The sequence below is a fragment of the Anas platyrhynchos genome, chromosome 4, assembly GCF_047663525.1.
Source record: "Anas platyrhynchos isolate ZD024472 breed Pekin duck chromosome 4, IASCAAS_PekinDuck_T2T, whole genome shotgun sequence".
Taxonomy (NCBI): Eukaryota; Metazoa; Chordata; class Aves; order Anseriformes; family Anatidae; genus Anas; species Anas platyrhynchos.
In genome coordinates, this window is record NC_092590.1 from 11,812,456 (window position 1) to 11,833,706 (window position 21,251).

Consider the following 21,251-nt stretch of genomic DNA (forward strand, 5'->3'; position numbering starts at 1 on the left):
ACAGTCAAACCGAAGACTAGGAAATGGCAAAGCAAACTTTCTAAGACTGATAAGATACATGAGAAATATCTGTTCAGAGAGGAATGCTTCCTCTCTGATAAATCAGGAGATATGTCGTCACATCACCTCTTCTTGGCTGCTGTCCCCCATTGACCAAGTTCTCCTTACACTGCCATTCAAATTCCATTTGCACAGAATCAGAAATTACTGTAAAAGAAAATGGGCTTTCACAAAAAGCCCATAGAAATAGCTTGTACCCAGGCTTGTTTGTGTATTGATTGCAGGACACACCCAAACTAAGAGAATCTGACTAGCTTCAGTAATTGACTGGGTCTGGTATAAATGACAGGAAATCTGAAAATAGACTTTTAAGTGACAATCAAAGAAAACAGCTCTTGAGTAACTGTTAAAACTATTTCCAGTAGGGCTCTGTTTAATCATTCTGTACTTAAACAGCACTCTTCCACCTTTGAAAGTTGAAAATTCAGAACTTTTAATTTTTCTTAATTAAGGTGACATGTGTCCTTCTTGCTTTTTGAGAATGTTGAACACCTAGATCTAGAAAGTCAGCCGTAACTTGACTGGCAGTTGTAAGTTAATCAGATTGTTCTACCATGGTATTGTTCGCTCTTTAAATGTAAAAATCAACCTTTCTGCAGTCATTGGTTGAAAAGAAATCTGAGTAATTTGATATATGGAACAGTTATCAAAATGTATCTATTAAGACTTACATTAATTTGACATTAATTAATTTGACAGTAATGTTATGACCCATCTAATATCTAATTAATGTTCATTATTAAAGAAATTCAAACTGTGTGGTATATAACACGTAATTCAAGTAATGCAGAGAATGATATTCTGAAGTTTAATACTGCCAGAGTTTTCAGACAAAAGAGTTTTTTTCTCTTTATCAGGCAGACTTAAAATCCTCAAGAAAGTACTTTAGTTGGAATCTTAATTAAATACAATACAACATAAACTGTAGCTCTGACATTTAACAAAATTTCATAGCCCTAGGGACCTAGTCTTGAACAGGACTTTGAAATATGAATGAATTTGCAATTCCAACAACATTTAAACTGAGCTCAAGGTTAAAAATATGATTTTGAGGGCAGACAACTGAAAAAATACCAGAAGGTTAAATAAAACACTGAGGCAGAAGCACAAGATAAACCAATTTGAAAAGCTGAGTGGTGTTTTTAGCTATACTGTTCTTAATTATCATTGTACAAAGAAGGTGCTAACAAAAATGAATGACAGAATATCAAATATGAGGATTAAAAATAGACACATAATGTGACAGGTTAAACATGGGGAAAACAGATGTAGGAAGAAAACAGTGGAAGTACTTTTTTTCCCCAACTACCTTAAGACAGTAAAGTGCAACTAAAATAATTAAGAATAAATAAATTAATAAGTAAATTGGACTTGCAGTGCTAAGAGAACTTTTACCATCTTACAGTAAAAAAAAAAAAAAAAAAAAAGTAGGCAAGAATTCCTTTCTGCGCTCTAAGATGAATTAAATCAAACTTCAACTTTTTGTTTTGTTTTGATTTACTTTAGAAATTATAAAATGAGAAAGAAGAATTCTTAATTAGAAATGTATTTTAGGGATACAGATACATTTAAAGAGCTGCTGCCATCTCCCAGAACATTTAGAAAACGTTTAAACATATATCCTTCCGCTATTTTTTCTTACTACAAAAATTAAGATATTTATTGCTTCTAATACTTACTTGAATTATGAACTTATTTTCCTTTTTAAATGTCTTTAGAATTCATTTTGGTGGCTGAACTAATCACACTTTCCCTTCAGAATTGTTCAGTTCATGGTGTTTTATCTGCCATGCTTCTTCTTCCCACAGTTCTCCCTGGAACTTTTCTGTCTCTTTTGTTTCAGCTGAGGCTTCCTTGCCTGCTTTGAAGCTACTTCACTACCTTTATCTGAGAAAAATCAAGTCCTTCTTATTACAAATTAACTTCTCTTATTATTTTTTTATTATTATTTTTCCTTTACCCTGATTTCTCTTGTCCGTGAAGGAAATATTTAATTATTTTGGTACATCTGAGCATATAGCCAAGAGTATCAAGATTTCTATGACTACAAAAAGGGCAAGATTATATTTGTATTTACTGGATGTGACTGTGGAGAACCAGCCTATCTTCTAGATGACAGCATATTTTAGGACGTAATTTTTAAATGCAAAATAGAAAAATGTGTGTTGATGCCTAAGGCTGCTGAAGTGGACTATTGTAATTCAAGAGGTTTCAACCCTTGTGAACTCAGAGGCAAATTTCTGCATTTTCTTCTTAGAAGAGATGAAAACTTGGATATCCACATCTACACATTTAGTTATTTTACTGCAAAGCACGACTGTGTGCAAGGAACACATGATTTTAAAATACAATATATTCTGCCAGTATCCAGACTTGTTCAGTCTTGTGCCCTCTTGAAGAACTTGTAGAACAGTTAGCTTTTGTATCTTCATTCTCTTCTCCTTCATCGTAGATGTTGCTGTCATCAAGTTAATCCATAAGATGTTAGAAATAAAATGTTCAGAAAAGCCAGTGGTCAGAGCTTGTGTGGTAGGGAGTTACTGATGTATTTTAAAACCATTTTAATGTTTTCCACAGTTCTTTATCACCCTGGAAACTGTGTGAAGATTTCCCATTCAAAAATGGTATTTCAGAGAGAATTATGTTTAGAATTATGGCCTGCTTACCAGATGAGAAAATATCCCATTTAATAAATTACGGTAGGTAAGTTTGTTTCCCCTCATGATGTTTACCAAAAGCTTTCAAACCTCATTTCTGAATGGAAAGAGAACCAATATCCTTGAACAATGGAGAGAAAAGAAAAGCCTGAGGGGAAAAATAATAAAATAGTGTACTGTTTGTCTTAGAGAGAGGAATATCTGTGACACAAGCCACCCATTTTTAATCATTCCAAGGCTGCTATAAATAAAAATAACTAGAAGACAAAAGGTAAGTCACAGCATACAGGATGTCCCATCTGATCTGAACTCCTTTTCTGAAAATCATTAGTATTGATTTAGTAAGAAATCCAACAGAAAATATCTGTTATGCTTTTGTGATAGAAATCAATACAGTCATCACAAATGACTTCAATAATTAGAAGTGAGAGATTTTTCTTGGAGTATTGCTTACCCTCCTTAATGTAACACTTTCACACAATGCATTTATCACACTATTATAGTCAAAGACCAGAGAAAGAGGGATAAAAGCACTTTATCCTACCAAAACTCTTTGTGCTTTATATTCAAGCAGTCCACTATGATTATATTGTTATCCTGTTCCAGTTGGTGACAGCTTAAAGAGCACAGCAGTATTCTGACTAATAAACACATTAAAATAATAATAATAAAAAAAAAGTCAACAATTTATTTAGTTGTAAATAGAGCTGTTCCAGCTGGGACGCAGAGATAAATAACTTCCATCTGCAAAATGGTGGACAACATTTAAAGATATCCAGAGACTATTATTTGCTGTTTTTACAGTTTTCTTCCATACCCCAAAGCAACTGACATAGCTCTTTAAGTTTTAAAACACATTTAAGTCCCTTTGCTTATTGTAATAAGTCTTCTGTATGTTGGGCAACAAAGCATCATGTGGAGCTCTGGGCTGGGAAACCTGCAGAGCACAGCACCACGCACGCCTACTTAGGTCTGAAAACAATGCAGTTGTATTCACTACTCTCCGGATAGTCCTTGGTTGCTTTAGATTCAGTGACAGTTTTCTACACTGAGGAACCTGGCACTCACAGATCAGTGTATCCAATGGGAAAGCTTCTGCCTAGCCAATGAATTAATTTGTTTGTTTAAGAAGGGAGAATTAACAGTCCCGCTATTACACATGAGGAACCAGACTTATAAATGTTGGAATCTGATTCCCTTACAAATCTGTCCAGAACTGAACTACTTAAAAGCATGTATATATATACATATAATAAAATAAAATAAAATAATAATAATAATAATAATAATAATAATAATAATAATAATAATAATCTGTAGCCAATGTCTTAATAATAAGAACTTTAAGTCCAGGTTTTGGAACTTTTATACCCAGGACCAACAGCAAAATCTATATATATATATTTATATTAATATTTTTATTATCTATCTATCTATCTATCTATATATATATATATATATTTGATTTGCCTTTATATATATATATATATATATATATATAAAGGCAAATCTTGATTTCATTGAACAGTTACTTTCTTTCTTCACCAAGCTGATAACAATTTTTATAAATGAGGGAAGATGTGTCCAAAAAATCAGGAACAATTCTTTCAAGTCAAGTGACTCATTCGCACTTACTTGAGTCCACTGCACACCAGCTTTAGACTGCCTCTTGTCAGAGGAGGGGCATGCTAAATGATGGACTGCTGTTTCAAACTACTGAAAATCTAAGATGAATGTTTATCTTTAAGAAATAAAAAATAGCTGTGAGTTAGGTTTTAGAAAGCTTCCATTTGAATCGTTTACTATTTACTTAAAAGATCAATACCACAAACCACTGGGATCTAATAAAACTGAAAGTAGTTCAGACATAAGCCTGTTAAGAAATCAAATTAAATTCTTCAAAATAACAGGCACAATGCTGTAAGTTTTTAAGAAACAGAACCACATGAATACATGTGCATTCTTATGGCTATTTCTTTCTATCTGCTGATATCCATAAGATACTCATAATGGTAACAGGCATTCTCTGGGTTCTTAACCAGTAAAGATGTTAGACAAATGTCTTCAAAGAATAAAACTTGCACAAGCTAGTCTTATATTAGTAATTTTAAGTACCTTAATACATATGACCTTAAAAAAATAAGGAAAATGATAATAATTCTAGCGATTTTAGGCTATCAGAAAAAGTTAGTTTGAAGGAGTAGCCATAACTTATTTTATCCATGCAAAGCAAAAATTTATCTCCATAGAAAATTGAAGCAATCTTGGTCAGACTTTCACCTGTTTCTGAAATTTAGGCATCCAATTATACTATTCAAACATTTTTATACATCTGTGTAAATGTTAAAAATAGTTGACAACCACTACTAATCACTTCCTCAATTCTGAAAAGTCCAGAAAGAGACAGTCTAATGAACCTTTAAGAACTGTTTGTTGTTTTTTTTTCCACGTACACAACATATTTCAGAGCTATGAAATAAAGTTACACAAACCTAGTACTTATACAAACTGAAGGTCATAGTTACCATGAGCTGTCACACCTTTTGATCTTCACAATGGAGGGATCAGAATTTGTACTATAGAGCTATACCAGCTCTATATAGCTACATATATAGCTATACCAGCAGACATCTAACATCTAACAAAGATTTTATTATTCTGTCTCATTCAGTGTCTTGAAGACCCAAGCCTTTCACTGTCATCAAAAATCAAACAATAATGAAAAATATCCTATTAAATTTCTGCATTTCTCTGTGCAATTTTCAAACTAGCTCAAGAGAAATGTTGTGCATGGACATTTGGCATTGTGCAGCACAAAGCAAGAATAAATTAGACCTTGTAGAGAAACCATCACAGGGAGAGTTTGGGCATTGCCGTTTTTGGACAGATTAGAGAACACACTGCTTGTTTCAAGTGACTACATAGCACTACTGAGCGGTGGCACCCTTGGAGAAGAATACTAATTCTAACTTTATCACATGAATAGAGAAAGCAATTGTCAACAGACTATTTTATACAAAATGAAAAATATTTATACTAGCTTGCAAGAAAGACAGTTACTCTATAAGCTTGTCTTCAAAATGGAAAATGTCCCATGAAGCCAGCAATGTAGCTGATCAATTCTGCTATCAAATTTCAACCTGGGTTTAAATATAACTTTCTGAGGTGTACTGAATTCTGAGAGTTATGCTAAAAGCACAAACCTAGAAAAAGGCATTTCTAGTTGCCCTAATTGGTCCCAAATTCCATTTGTAAGCATCAGCTTTCCTAGCACGCCTATACCAAATTACAGGCCCAGACTAGCAGACACAAAATGAAGAAAGTTTTTCATAATGCGACTTGATTAAAAATTATTAAATTACAAGAACACTGAAATTCAGTCTGAAATTAATCAAACAAAAGTTAAAGAAATAAAAGGAGTTTGGATCCCCTAATATAAATAGTTGCATGGTATACTTCAGGTAGGTGGGTTTATTTTTTGTAAAAAAGAGTTGAAGAACATCACCTGGGCAGATTTGAAAAGATCTTTATAATTTTTTTTAGGCAGAGAGGCAGAGACAGATGATTCAAGCAGAAAGGGATTAATTCTGGTGTGACCTTTTGTTAAAGTAGCGAGACAGACCTATGCCACTTCAGCAAAGCAGAAAGATCTTAATTTGAATTCTTCTTTTATGTTAGTACTATGATACAGAATAAATCTGTTGTTTTATTCCACATTTCCCGCATGACAGTCCCCTTGGTATTTGGCATATTATTACTATTTTAATTATAAGTTTCTGAGTAGAAGTATTTGCCTTGAACTGATAGCTGGCTGAACATCCAAGGTAAATCTATCATGAATTATTATTCTCAGTACTTACCAGGAGTTTTATTTAAACCTTACCTATCTACTCTTAAAAATAAAAACAAAAGAAAGCTATGCTTTGTCTTCCTTTCATTTTCCTGTGTAGTTGAAAAGAAATGCTCCTCACTTTGAAGCTTCTGGGTGCCTCATACAATATAAGATTGATTTCCATAACTCGGAACTAATTATGATTTAATTCTCTATTTAATTGAGTCAAGCATCTTGCATGAACCATTGAAACCAAACCGTATGAAAAATTATATGATTCAGGTCTTAATTTTGAAGGTCAAAACTCTGAGCCAGACCTGAATAATACTGGTATTTCAAAGGTGCATTTGTGAAACTATGCTATGGAGTGGCAGAAACAACTTGTTAAGATAAGTTCCACCTTATATAACTTTCTGTGCAGGTCTGAGCTATGTGAAAGTCTTCGTTCTTGCTGGATATGGTATATAGAGCTACAATTAGCACTAGCACTGATAGGGGTAAAGGAGATGGATGGATAGATGAATGGATGGATGGATGGGTGGATGGATGGTTGGGAAGGGGACAGGCAGGAAGAAAAAAAAGAAGGAGGAATAAAGCATAACTTTTTCTTTCCACAGACAGACATCAGCAACACAAAGCAATGAAAGTGCTTGGAAGTATTGTTTATCCCTGGCATATTGAAGCAAGGAAACGCCACTGGATCTTCTCGCCATACTCAGAGCACCACTAAACCTTTATTCAAAGGGAAGAAAGCAACCTGTTCTTACTACCAGATGCAATGTTGTGTCATAATCTCAAAGACAAATTGCTCTAGACCTAACATATCTCTTAGAACGGACATATCTTTGTAACAATTTATATCTGGAAAACAATGCAATGTTTTGTACTTACGGAATCTTAGACACCTAAATACTTCCAGGTCCTGCCAACCCAGTCAAATTTCAGCCCAGTGAAAACAAAGGTTAGGAACTGACAGCCAAACAGCCCATTTCCCTTCCCTCAGATATTCACCATTTAATTAATTGTGACAATTTCTGAAAGTCCCATGAAATGTATTGGGGGATGAAAAGCAAACAGAAGAGCACATCTTCCCTAGCTTCTCTCTCCTCAGCCACAAAAGAAACCCACAACCATTCACTGAATTTTAGTAATAGTTCTCATTTGGTTTTGCAAATACAGATTCCTGGTCCGATTTATTAAAAGACTAAAAGACAAACTTATTTCTAACTACTCCATTGTGTAGGCCAAGTGATGCAGAAACTAATTTCCCTTCTTCTTTTAGAGCCTACCAGGATCTACAGAACCCAGATAACATTCAGATTTTGTGAACACAAAAATAAATCCCAGGCTTTATTACACTCTCCTAGCTGTAACAGTCTTAAAGACAAATAATGTATGACAAAAATACAAGAAGCTAATTCTAAGCCTCATAGAATTACTGTTCTCATACTCTCTTGCTCTGCCTAGCTCCTAGCTTTCTCAATCTTTTTCTCTTTCTCTCTAAACCTTTTTTTTTTTTTTTTTTTTTTTTTTTCTGTTATAAACACAGCAGTAGGAAAGAAGACTTGCAGTGATAAAAAGGCACCACTGTTGAAACTATTATTAAAGCACCATGAGAAACACTGACCGATTGTGGCATCTGAGTGGAATATGTCTCTGTTTACATACAGGCTAAATTGTTACAAAAACACAACAATTCAGCAAAACCAAGACAGAGATGTCTTAGTTCTTCATAGGCTGAAAGATATTTGTTTAAAAAAAAAAAAAAAAAGAAAGAAAAAAAAAAGTGCAGATAATACATAACTAGTAAACTTCAGATCTGGATAAATAAAGCATAAAGTAAATCTAAATTAAATTAGTTTTGTGGAATCAGTTCAAGTTTCATTATATAACACTAAATTATCAGATTACTGTAGAGCTCAAGACAGTATAGATACAAAAAAAAAAAAAAAAAAAAAAAAACATTTTGGTAATGCACAGACTTAAGAGTGGCGTGGATGCTGCCTCAATGTGAATGCCATTTCTCAATGAATGACAATTCTGCAGTGTTAGAGACACACATCTGAATTAACCTAGCCACAAGGAAAATCTGATGTCTGCCAATTCCCTTGCTTCTTTTGACTTTTATCCCCCCCCCGCATTCCTTTTCCACTGTTCCTTTTCCTTCCTTCCATGCTGACTAATGGTCATTGTCTCCTTCTCCTGTATTTTTTAGTTTTTATGTCCTAATTTCTAAATATATTGGAAGCAGAGACAATGTTACCTGGGAAACTTCAGACACCAAACAAGCTTTATCTTCAGGTACAGTTAAAAGACATATTATGATTAGCTCCCTACTGATTCATCTTTTCCCCTAAAAATCATTTACCTCCTTGACATAAAACAGCAGTGGATGCAATGCAAAGCAAATATGCAAATGCAGATTATGGATTTTCTTGATACCAGTTCTTTCCTGAAAAGAGTGTAATTCAAGAGAAGTTTCTCAGGTGCCAATTCTGGGTCCAGTGCCCTAAGAGTCAAGCTTGAGATCACCCATCTCATTTCATTTACAATAGAATGCTACATGTAAACTAGGATGCTAAAACTAATTATGAAAGAAAGGACAACAGGACTTTCACCCATTTGAATAAATGCTTTCCAAAATTGTCAAGAAAACAGGTATTACAGATAAACATTTTGAAGAGGAAAACCTGCGGGCTTTGAGGTTAATGACAACATCAGTCCTGGAGGGTGAAGGAGGATTATTCTACTTCAAGGAAAGCAATGGCTTTTAAATATGATCTCAGTGCAGGCTAAGTGAAAATTTAAACAAAGAAGCTTGCTAGGTGCAATTTAAATGGATTCTATAAATATTTGTTGGTATTGTGAAATTGTTAATAACAAAACTAATGCATCTGGTCCGTCTTTGTGCAGTTACCTAGACTACATTTCTTGACACCACTGTTCTGTAATAACCTCCATCTGCTCTGCTGTGTCTGTCATTTCTTTTGCTATAACATATTGTGACAGAGGCTTCATTTACCTAAACTTATCTTGGCAACTTGTACTTCATTAAAGAGAATCCTGCAAGCATCAGTTAAAGCTTTCTTATCTGGCCATGCATAGCTAAGCTCCATAAATCATTCTTTCACTTTCCATTTTGCAGCTTCTGGATAGGTAACATTATTGAATTCAGATCACTAGAATAGAGCAGTACTAAAATGTTTATTGACCAGCTTTTAGGCACTGAGCTCTGCTTTGAATGCAGAGAGTAATATTAGCTAAAGCTTTTGAATTTAAAAGGGATGTCACTAATATGTTTTATACATTGCTATAAATACTGTTTGATGGCAGGCCACTTTAGCAAGCTGCTACTAATCTAGCAGAAACAAAATATTATTAGCATATATTCCCTCCTTCCTTGTCATCTTTCTTTTTTTTTTTTAAACATAGCATCTGCAAATAAAATATTATATATTCATAGACCTAAGACCTCAATCACAGCTCAGTAGCTCAGACTGCATCTAACAAAGGAGAAGGGAATGTGCAAAGGGACTTTAAAACAACCTTTATGTTTCCATCAGATCAGTCTGGCATTGCACCAGGACAGCATTTGATGCAAGTTACAGCAGCATGGAAGTGCAAGCCGCTTGTGCAGTTGTTCCTGATTTGTACCACAAGAGAATTAGGTGGGATTTCTGCATCTGCCCAGACTCCTACGTAGGTGTCATATAACAACCAGCAATATTTATACTGCAGCCAGCATTACCTTATGATAAGAATAATTTGTTATTAGAATGAAAATAATGATGAGCCCATTTGCAGGTGGACAGAGCTATTCTCTTTTGTGTCAGATGTAGAAGAGACCCATGCTGTGCTGGCTGATGAGTCAAATCACAAGTGCTGAACTATAATAGGGTACGAGGAAAGGAAGAGGGAGTACTTTATTTGTCAGATAAACAAGTCTTAGAATCAATGCAGAATGGCAAAAAAAAAAAAAAAAAAAAAAAATCATATCTAATTCAGCCAATAGTTTTGAATGTATATTTTCTACATGAAAACATACCCACGCTGTTCATTTTGGCAATGTCAAAATGCATAAGATCAAACACATATAATCATTCAAAAACGTGTGGGAACCTCAGAAATAAGTAGGATGCTGGTGACCTGGATTCAGAACTCTTCTCTCACCACCACCACCAATTTGAACTGACATTTCACACCTTCTGTGCACACACCACTGGACTCCAGGGAATTTGGGGATAGGACTCTCCTGTTAAACACAGCCTGGTTTTTCAAAACTAAGTACTTTGTAACCCAGAGAGATGAGAAAGGACATTAAGGTTATTAAAAACGTGCACCTATATGTATGAAAAAACAGTAGTTTAAACTGGATTATCTGTTCCTTAGAAGCTAGACAACCTCCAATGATGAGGAAAGGATCTGTAGTTCAAATCTAACTAAGGCAATGAATTGAACTCTGGAGGAATGTATTAAGCTCTGAGCTATGCAAAGACAGCACTGAGAAGCGCCTTGTGGCAGCTGCCATTCCCCCATAAGAAATGCCCCCAAAATTGAGCTGATGATTTCTTCTGAATGAACAAAGCCTGAAATGAAGTGCCATTTCTCCAAATTTACGAAGTATATTTTAAAGTCAGCCTGAAGCAACACTGACATAACTTTCCAATCAAAAATCACATTTTGTCTACTGAGTAAAGTGAGCCTTGATTACTCATGCAGACCTACAAACAAGCCATAAACAAAGAGAAGTGTCAAGATGATTCTGAATAAGGTATTATGAATCCTCTGGAACTATACTCAAAAAACATGCATCTGCCAAGGACACCATTTCCTCCTTGTTGCAGGCTCTGTAAAATAAGCCCAGTACCTAACAGAAACTCTAATGAAATGTTACTGAACTCTAAGGTTTTGTATCCTTTCATTTCTATGCCAGCTTAGTGGAGGGAAGAGGGAAAAGCTGCAAGGCTGCCAGCTTGAAAAAATGACATTTACTCAAATGGTCATGCATTCCCTATGGATTCTGGATATATTCAGGTCTCAGTGGCTGCAATTCTTTCCATGGGAAAGTCATGGAGAGCTCACTACAAGTTACCGCTTTCCATCTACAGCATTTCAGTGCTCTTATTTCATTCATCCATCCATTTCAATGTCTGAACCCAATTATCTCCATCAATGTATATTTAAAATCAAAATTATTTCTCTAGCTTGAAGACTACTGTATTGAGGGGTTTTATAACAAGTTTTCCTCCTCTAAGAATTTGCTGAACACTTAAATAATATAAATAAATAATATTTCTCACAACTGTGAAATCTGTTACCAGTTCAGATAGTAATTTTATCAACAAATGATGCTTTGTTCTAATGAATTATAACACACACAATTCCATTTTAACTAATTTTTTTGTTTTGCTTTGTTTTTTGTTTTTTTGTTTTTTTTTTTTTTTTTTTTCTTCTAAAAGGCTTACTTTGCACCAGCTACAATTAGGGCCAATCTGCAAGGTAGGTAAAATGAAACTATTATTTTTTATGATCAAGCAAACCATTTTCCGCTGGGGATCTAAAAGCAATTGTTTGTGGCTGCTTAATTATGATCCTTACAGTGGTAAAGGGAAAAAAATGCAGTGGATATGCTGCCTTACAGAAGGAAGAAACAAGAGTGTTAGAATAAAAATGCAGTCTTAAATGATGATCCAGGGAATAAAGAGGGAATAGACAATTGGATTCAGCTAATAACAATATCTCTGTCTCAAATTCAGACCTTGCATGTCACTACAGTATTATTAGCTCTTTATATTATTTTTCATTAGCAGATCCCAAGCTTTTCAGAAACTGCACTACCCATTCCAAGGAGTAGAAAGCTGAGGCCCAAAATTACCAGCTGATTTCATGAGATCTGTGTCCTGTCTTCCAGGAAACTGATGGAAGAAAACAGAACACTCCATACTGCCAGTGAGGCCACATGTCTACTTGGCCATATTAGGTGTATGGAAAAAAGAGTTAGAAGGGTATGCTGCTTCTCTCAGTATGAACTCAGAACATGCTTGATTTGTGGTAAAAATGTGTTTAAATCACAATAATTTTCTTAAGACTACAGAGAGCCAAATCTACTGAAAATAACTGGGTCTATATATAATTGGGGTCAATGGTCAGACATATCTATGAACCTTGTCCATGAATAAAAAACAGTAGGATTCTCTGAGTAGCTGAAATGCTGCTCATTTGGCTCAAATGGCTTCCTCATTCTCACAGCCTGCAAGAAGTCACCCATCCACATCTTCTCTCACCCCTTACCTGGACAACTAGGGCAGAAAACTTCTGAAAATTGTGAATGAAGTTAGAAGCTAATGAGCAGAGATGGACTTACTTTGAAGATTTACTTTTACAGCTCAATATACAATGAACTCAAATCTCTAGATGAACCTCAAGGGAGCTGGTTCATTTGTAGCTTCCATAAACCAAATGACAGGATTCAACATAGAAGTCTTTCTATACAATGATACCTTGTGAGGCTTATGTAGTGTTTGTGCAAGACTTTTTGATCCTCAAGTGAAAGAAATGCATAAGAGTAAAACATTATTATCACTAATTATAGAAGAGTTAATACTGTACTGTTAAAAAACAAATAACCTAAAGCTTGTTGGTTTTCTACAATTATACCAATCTACAGATGTCTTGTACAAAAACCTTTCCCTAATAAAAACTTACAGATATGCCAAAATTAATACAGACCTCAGTTGCTAAGCAATTCAGAGGTACACAATCATTTTTATTGAAAAGCACAGATAAGACAGTAACTTTAAAGATGTTGATAGTTACTTTATAATCTTCAAATGTATACGTTCTAAGCAAATTGACAGCTTTCCCTATTATAAGAGCTGTCTCCTTTCTTATTTTCAATTGTTCATAGTTTTGCAAAATTATACAAACTACAGTCTTACACATAAAAGTCTCTTTTGAATTGAATTGTTGTTTCATTTATTTTAAAAACTTCAGCCAGAACAGGCAAACCATTTTCAAAAATAATGTTACAGAAATGTAACATTTTTTCCACATTCAGCATTTTATTGACCTTTTGTTAAAGAAATTAGAATACTCTTAACATTTTTAAATGATTTAAAAAATGATAGTGGAATGAATTCTCTGAGGGATGTGCTTCTACACATGCCTGAGAAATTCTGCTAAATTAAACTAAGTGGTAAAACATTAGGGGAATAAAAGAAAAAAAAAAAACTTGCACATGCTTAACACACATTTTGTGAACTTTTACTGCAGAAGCCTCTGAAGAGCACTGGCTGAGCAAGACTTTCCTAATAAGTGAAGATCTGGGAAGCAGTGAATAATTTTCCCATTCTCTGTTACGAATGCCTACTTGGCCAAATTCAGGTGACACAAAAGTGAAAGCTAGTTGAAGGAAATCAAAGACTAGGGGGGAAGAATGAGACTACTACTGGAGTGTGGACAGTGGTGATGATTAAAGATACCACAGCAGGGATCTGGAAGGACAGAGCACATAGAGACAACAGAACTGGAAAAAAGAAAGTTGGAAACCTGGAAATAAAAAATAATAGCTAAGAAAAGGAGAAAGGTGGAAATGAGACTAGCTGTTTAAGAAAGCTGGGGATACAAATGAGGGTAGATGAACTACTCTTTGATGACCATGAACACCAAAACTTGTTTGACCTTGGAAAAACTTTCCCCAAAAGCATTCAACAAAACCCTAACCAAAGAGACTACTAGCTTCCTAAATTCCTTCTAAAACCAGGTAATGAACCTAAAGTTTGAGGAACACATATCTCATAGATTGTCTTAAAGTCTGGAGAACTTAGGGTCCCTCTACAACAGTGCCTGGTCCCAAGCAGATAGGAAGAATCTCGTATGTTGGTACTTAACACTTTAGAGACCTTACTGCATCAGTGGTTTACCCCTCATGTACCTAACACTAGCATGGCTGGAGGAGAAGGAGTTAAATTCTTATTTGTACTGACTTCATGGAACAGCCCTCATTTCCAACAATAGCAAATGTGTATTATGTGCAAACACTACCTGTTTCTGTGCAGGATTGTTTGTATTCCTTTAATTACCAACTTCACCACATCTAAAGGTTTATTCACTGCCATTTGTTTCTTATTGTTTATTATAGTAGTACCTTCCACATCTTGATGCTCTATCGTGTGCCTTAAATGCATGCATCTTTCACACCGGTATGGAACATCCTAGCTTCTGCTACTACAGTTTTTACTGGAGCACAACAAAGAAAAATGCTTTCTTTGCGTTTTGAGCTAGGTCAAAGTTTGGACTAGATGATCTTGGAGGTCTCTTCCAACCTAGATGATTCTGTGATACTGTGTGATTCTATGAACTGTCTTTATATAAAAAAGTATCATTAAAGCAGTCCAGCATTTTAGGGCAAATGGCAACTGCCTGAAATTAATACATTCATTGAAGTTGTTCATACTTGAGAGGTCTCTTCACTCCATGGAAAAGGGTTAAAAGCATTTAATGGTCTGGGTTAATAATAGTCAAGTTACTGAGTCAATCGACTGATGAATTGAGAAAATCATTAATGCTGGATAGAGTTCCTGACCTGCTCTTTCACAGGCAAAAACTAAAAAAGGCTTCCTTTTAGTTTTTAGACAGCAACCAGCATTGAGTGATTTGTTCTCATGTGAATGTTTGATTGGCACCTCTCTGGTGGGTCAGTATGATGAGTAAGACATTGGCTACTCTCAAACCTGTAAAATATATGGAAAGTACACTCTCTCAGCACATTGATAATCAAGGACAGAATTCTCAGGAAACATCTTTAAATTATTCTCATGGAAATGTAACAATCTGCCCTCTAGTAGCTTTTTTTTTTTTTTCATTTTTTTTTTTTCTTTTTAAAATGCCAGTTCTGTATGGTAACTTTTTATCAGCATTTATCATTTAACACACACCTTTAGCAGAAACATCTACATTACCTAAATTGAATTCTCATATGGAATCAAGAGAATTTTTCAATGGCAAACAATCGTAGATAGAGTTTTACATCAAGTACATTTTCTTGCTTAAACATAAGTCCTGCTGTGAGCATGGGGGAAGGGATGAAACGAGATGAGAAAATACAAGTGTGACCCCATGGCACATCAGGAAGGAGGTGGACTCTAGTATGTGGAGAGCTGCAGCTGGAAGCCATCCCTGGGAAGAGCAGCAGACAATGAAGAATGTTACTGGTAGAAACTCAGCATTGCTATTTTGGTGGAACTCAATGCAATGTTATCCCTCAAATTTACTTATAAAGTATATGTAGTTTTGCCTTTGAATACTCCCACTAAAAAATAAAAAATAAATAACTTATTTGAAAAGACAATTTCACCTTCTTATAACTTTGCCAAAAGTTTCCACTTGTGAAAGAAAGAAAGAAAAAAAAAAAAAAAAAAAGAAAAAGCAGCTCATGATGGTTCTCAAAGCTCCTCATATGGTGAAAAGCTGAGATGCTAAATAAAATGTTAGTGTACAGTGACCGTCAGTCCATGCCAACACATGAAGTATACTGAATGATGCACTGTCTAGCTTTAATCAAGGAAAGCATTTGAACACAAGCAGAATTTTAAATGCAATACTTCATGCTTTGCATGAAGTCATCGTAATTCTAGCACTGTCTCAGCAAAAAGATTTCTCTTTCACAAAAGCAACATGATTTGGCCTAATGATATGGGATCCTGATAGCTTGGACTTGCCCAATTTTTACCTTTTTTTTTTTTTTTTTTTAATGTAAATATTTTTTTCAGGGACATCTTAGAGCGCAATTTTAGTGTTTCACAAACTGAGGGCACTTGCTGGCCAAACAGTACAATGTGTTGTTATTTACGCACTGAACTTGAAATTTAGGACACAAACCTTAATTATTCCAGCAGATTCCACACCAAAGAACAAGAAAATCTTCCACAGGCAGTAATTCTGGGAATAATCCATAACATCATGAAGGAGGTAAAGGACCACAGTATGCTTACCAGAGAATATAAGCACAATACGTAACTTTTTGCTCATGAAACTTAATTACCTTGAGTCCAAATACAAGCTAACTTTTTTCGAGAGAAGAAACCTTGATGGGGTTTGTTCGGTACTATTTAATACCACTGCTCAGCTTCTTGTTCAGTGCAATGTAAATCACCCATTTTATCGTGATCTACAAGATCAGTCTTTCTGAGCAAGGACTAAGTATGAAGGGGGCAATGGCACACACAAGTACACTGGTGAAAATACTGATCTGTTTTCAGGCAGCAGTGTGCAGTGCCTGATGCACTCATCCAGTGCCCACAGGCATTGTTTAACATGCATTAAAAAAAAATAAATAAAATAAAATAAAAGTGAAAAGAGTGCAATATGGATAATCTTTTCTATGACCAAATCAAGTTCTAAGGGAAAGGCAACTTCTAGCTCAGTTAGTCTCTCTGAAACAACTGAAGGTTAAGCAAGAGGGTTTGAAAAACTCTACAACAGCTTTGTTGGCTCAGACAACTAGGACTTGGACAGACACTGGGTATCCTTAACTTCTCCACTCACCAGCTGGAGAGTTTTGTCCCCATAGCTCTCCTGGCAAAAAGACTCGAGTGATAGCTCCTTACCTATTTCAGGCCAGATAAACAAACCCAACTGGTCTGGCCTGAAGCAGGTTAAGAAAAACTACAAATTCTTCATAGGCAGACTACAGGAATGGTAACCTCTATAGAGAGGGGGTAAACTTAGAAAATGAGGAATGTTTTCAAGCCACCAGAGTTATTTGCAAAGGTAATCATAAATCCATGACCTCGGTCAACTAAGGAGATTAAACCTGCCTCTTTCTGTTTGTATATTTTTATCCACATACATTTCTATCTGTACTTGAAACAATTAATTATGGAAACATCATAAGGCAATCCTCCAAGCCCCAAATTCAATTCAGCCAGCTACACTCACAGACACACACACACACAGACTAATTGCTGACTGTACAGAATGAGCCTCCAGCTCTGGGAATAGTGACAACTTCTCACACTGTATTCAGAGTGGGAGTTGGCAACTTTTCAAGTGATGTTGAAGTTAGCATCACCTCCACGCTCCCCTCAGCTGGGGTCATCAGCAACCCAAGTTATTTAATAAGTAAAATTGCTAGGAAAGGAAGAGTATCATAGAATACCCATACTGACAAAGTAGATACTAATACTTGGTACTGACAAAGAAGATACTAATAAAAGTACCACTTTGGATCTCAGGGGCTCCAATAGCTATGGGATTCCACAGCATTCTCCCAGTAGGTCAGTGCAACCGTATTGTCAGGCTCATCTGGGAAATACTTCATCTCTACTTAGCCCTCAGAAACATCAGGGTAAATATGAGAGGCCTCCAAATGCTCACCATAGTTTAATGAGTTAGTCTGCTAAAGAAATGAGAAGCAAATTAGGTGTCATCTTGAATTTAACCCTGAAGATCAAGTGTGTTAGTTGACCTGTGGTTTTGAGTAAGTTCCCTTTCCATCGTTTCAACTTTCCAGTCAGACAAGTATTTCACTGATAATCTTCAGCAAAATGCTACTTGCTGTTAAATTGGCCAGTATCTATAGAGCGCTCAGAGCACTCTGTGAGAGCACGTACTACTAATACCCATGAAAAGATAACAAAACTTGCACCTAAAAACATGCCTTCCTCTCTGTACTGAAGGGAAGAGACACAATGCTGAAATAGGCATAACAGAATTTAATAATAATACTAACCAGAGGGAGAGAAGGCAACTGGAAGCAGCAGAAAACTAATGTAAGTCAACAACACAAAAATGGAAAACGCTTTTCCAGCATATTTGAATAAGGCAGGTCCATAATAATAATAAATAAATAATTAAATAAAAGTCAGCAGAGATCACACCGCTGTAATGGAAGGCATTTGAACCAGAACTGGAAATCTTGCTCTATTCTGAATGCTAGTGAAGCACAGGATTGAATTTTAGTGCTTAAATTCTTTACTGGAATAAAACAAAGTGATTAGTGAGTTACAATTTATCCTCAGCCCAGTTCGTGGCTAATGTGTGTTATGAAAGATTTCGAATATGGAAAAAGAGTTTCAAAAGTCTCATACTGTGTGGTTGAGAAATTAAAGGAATGTAAGCTCAAACCATAGAAATAATAACAATAACAATAATAATAATAATAATAAAGAACACAAATTGAATAGTGCTATTTACCACAATTTATAATACAAAGCAAACAGATAGCCATTAATGTTGAACAAACAAAAAAAAAAAAAAAAGAAAGAGGAGAGGAGAAATATTTCTACACTGCACATAATTGACCTGTGGCAGTTTTCCTGAAGGTATTATTAAGACCAAAAGCTTAGCAAGATTCAAAAAGGATTTAGACATTTATATGCATAATGAGAACATCCACTGCTACATTAGATGAGATTAAAAAAAACATATGAGATATAAACCCTGATGCTTCAGTGAATAAGTCAACTTCTTGCTGATGGGCATTAGAAAGAATCTTTCCCAATGGGCAAACTGCTCCAGAATAACCCATTATGGTGCTCCCTTCACTTACCCTTCAAGCAGCTGGTCCTGAGCACAGTCAGATTACTAAAAAAAAGACAGACTTGCTTTGGCCATTTCTACATTTCAAGTAAAAAATAAGATATTGTTATACAATCCAATTTAGTATGTGTGATAGTGAGCTCACAGAGGAAAATAATAAATCTTTTTATCTCATCATTTCCTTTAATGGTCTAGTTGTAACGTGTAAGCCACTGTAAGATGATAGCTTGCTTTTTCAGAGAATGCTGTTTATTTATTATATTTATTTATTATATTCATTTATATATATTTATTATTATGCACCTTACTTTAAAGAAATCATATTTGGCATTTCACAATGACTCCTAGTCTCTGGGGCAGTGCTGCTGGAAAGCACACAGATGTCCTATGTTCTATGGACATGTTCTGTGGACACTCCTGTCAAGAAAGTAACAGGGTGCACCTAAATTCTGTTTTCCTGCGGCTTACTGCTCACTAAAATATGTCAGCAGACCTCGTGACACCTGCAATGTCTAAAGTGACAGTCTTTTGGTAGCACCATTAAAACTTACCATGCTTTTCTGGAAGGCCACGCTTTATTAAGTCTCCCAGTGGCCCACACTCCTTCCTTGCAATGCAAAATGGACTCTCATACCATGTTATTCTCCCACCCTTCCCAAATCTTAATAAATGTAAATACCTCCAAGAAATCCCAAAGGGCAATAATCTCTTTTCAATAGCTAATCCAGATTGTAGGAATGGTTTCCTACATAAAAAATAGCCTGACAAGGGGACACTGATATTCTTCTGTTCCATACCCTCCATGTAGCATGGAAAAATGCTCAGACACAACCTTAACATGCCACAAGCACATGAAAGGAGCAATAGGTGGAACTAGACTGTTCACTGAAATGTCCTAAAACAGACAATGGGAAAGGGTTGTAATGTAAGGATGGGTTGCAGTCCTTGTTTGAAGGATTGTTTCTGAACTCTGTCCTACAACCATTTAGTAGACACAGGCACAGTTATCATAGCAAGGACCAAATTCCCTACAGATTAACATCGTAAATATTAGGCTGACAAAACATATTCTTACTGTGAGCTAATACATTGTTAAAGCTGCTCTGTTCAGAAAAAAAAGGGATTAGGAAGCTAGTAGACTGTCTCCAAACCTTAACCCTCCCCTTTTATTCCAACCCAGAGACCCAAAGATTGGAACTCTTCCATGAAAACACATAATTCAAAACCCTACAAGAAGGTGAACGGGGTTTCCCCACATTCAAGGCAAATGCTTTTAAGGCTGGCTACTTACAGCAAAAGCAGGCATCCCTACCTGGCTGTTTCTGGCAACACTAATCGCCACTACATTTTGTATAGGGCAGAAAAATACATCTTTCAGCTGCCTATTTGCCTTGTTCGCAGCGTACCCATGAGATCAGGCCCCTCAGAAAATAGTAGAAGGATTTGACTGCAGAACCAGACTTTCAGAGCTTCTCAGTGCTGAAAAGATTAAGCAAGCCCAAGACAGTCACAGAAAGAACTTCTGGACAATTAGAGCGTTTTACAAGAATGAATGTACTTAATGGGCTAGGCGAGGTTTGAGAACCACATTTCTGACTTATTTGACTAGCTCCCAATTAAACTTTCCAGATATAAATAAACTGGCACTTAGCAATCAATAGCAGAGCTGCACTTCCAGAGGTCATGCCAGACCACAAGCAAAAAGACACCATCCTTTGTCTGCTACCTTTACAGAAAAGTCAATGTTTAAACATCACTGAATTTGAATATTGATATAAATGCACAGAATATCCATTTGGATCCTCCGTGAACACGTGTGTTTATATTTTCAGCATATGTCAAAGACATCTAATTTGAAGCAGAGAAAAAAAAAAAACACACAACTATTTATTTCTTTTATAAGATTCTGGCATGCATACAAAATTTGAAATGATGTATTTTTATAGATCACATTGTAAATTAATGTAAATAATTCAGCTGTGCTGAAATGACTGGCATTTTTCAAGTGTATAAAGAGAACTGCTCGACTACATATACCAACAAACGATATAAAGAAAAAATAATAATAATAAAAATAAAAAACACAACTTCACAACTTCCAGTAAGAAGTTTCAAGCCATAGACTGTTCCACATTTGCAATTACACAGTATGCCAAAGGTTA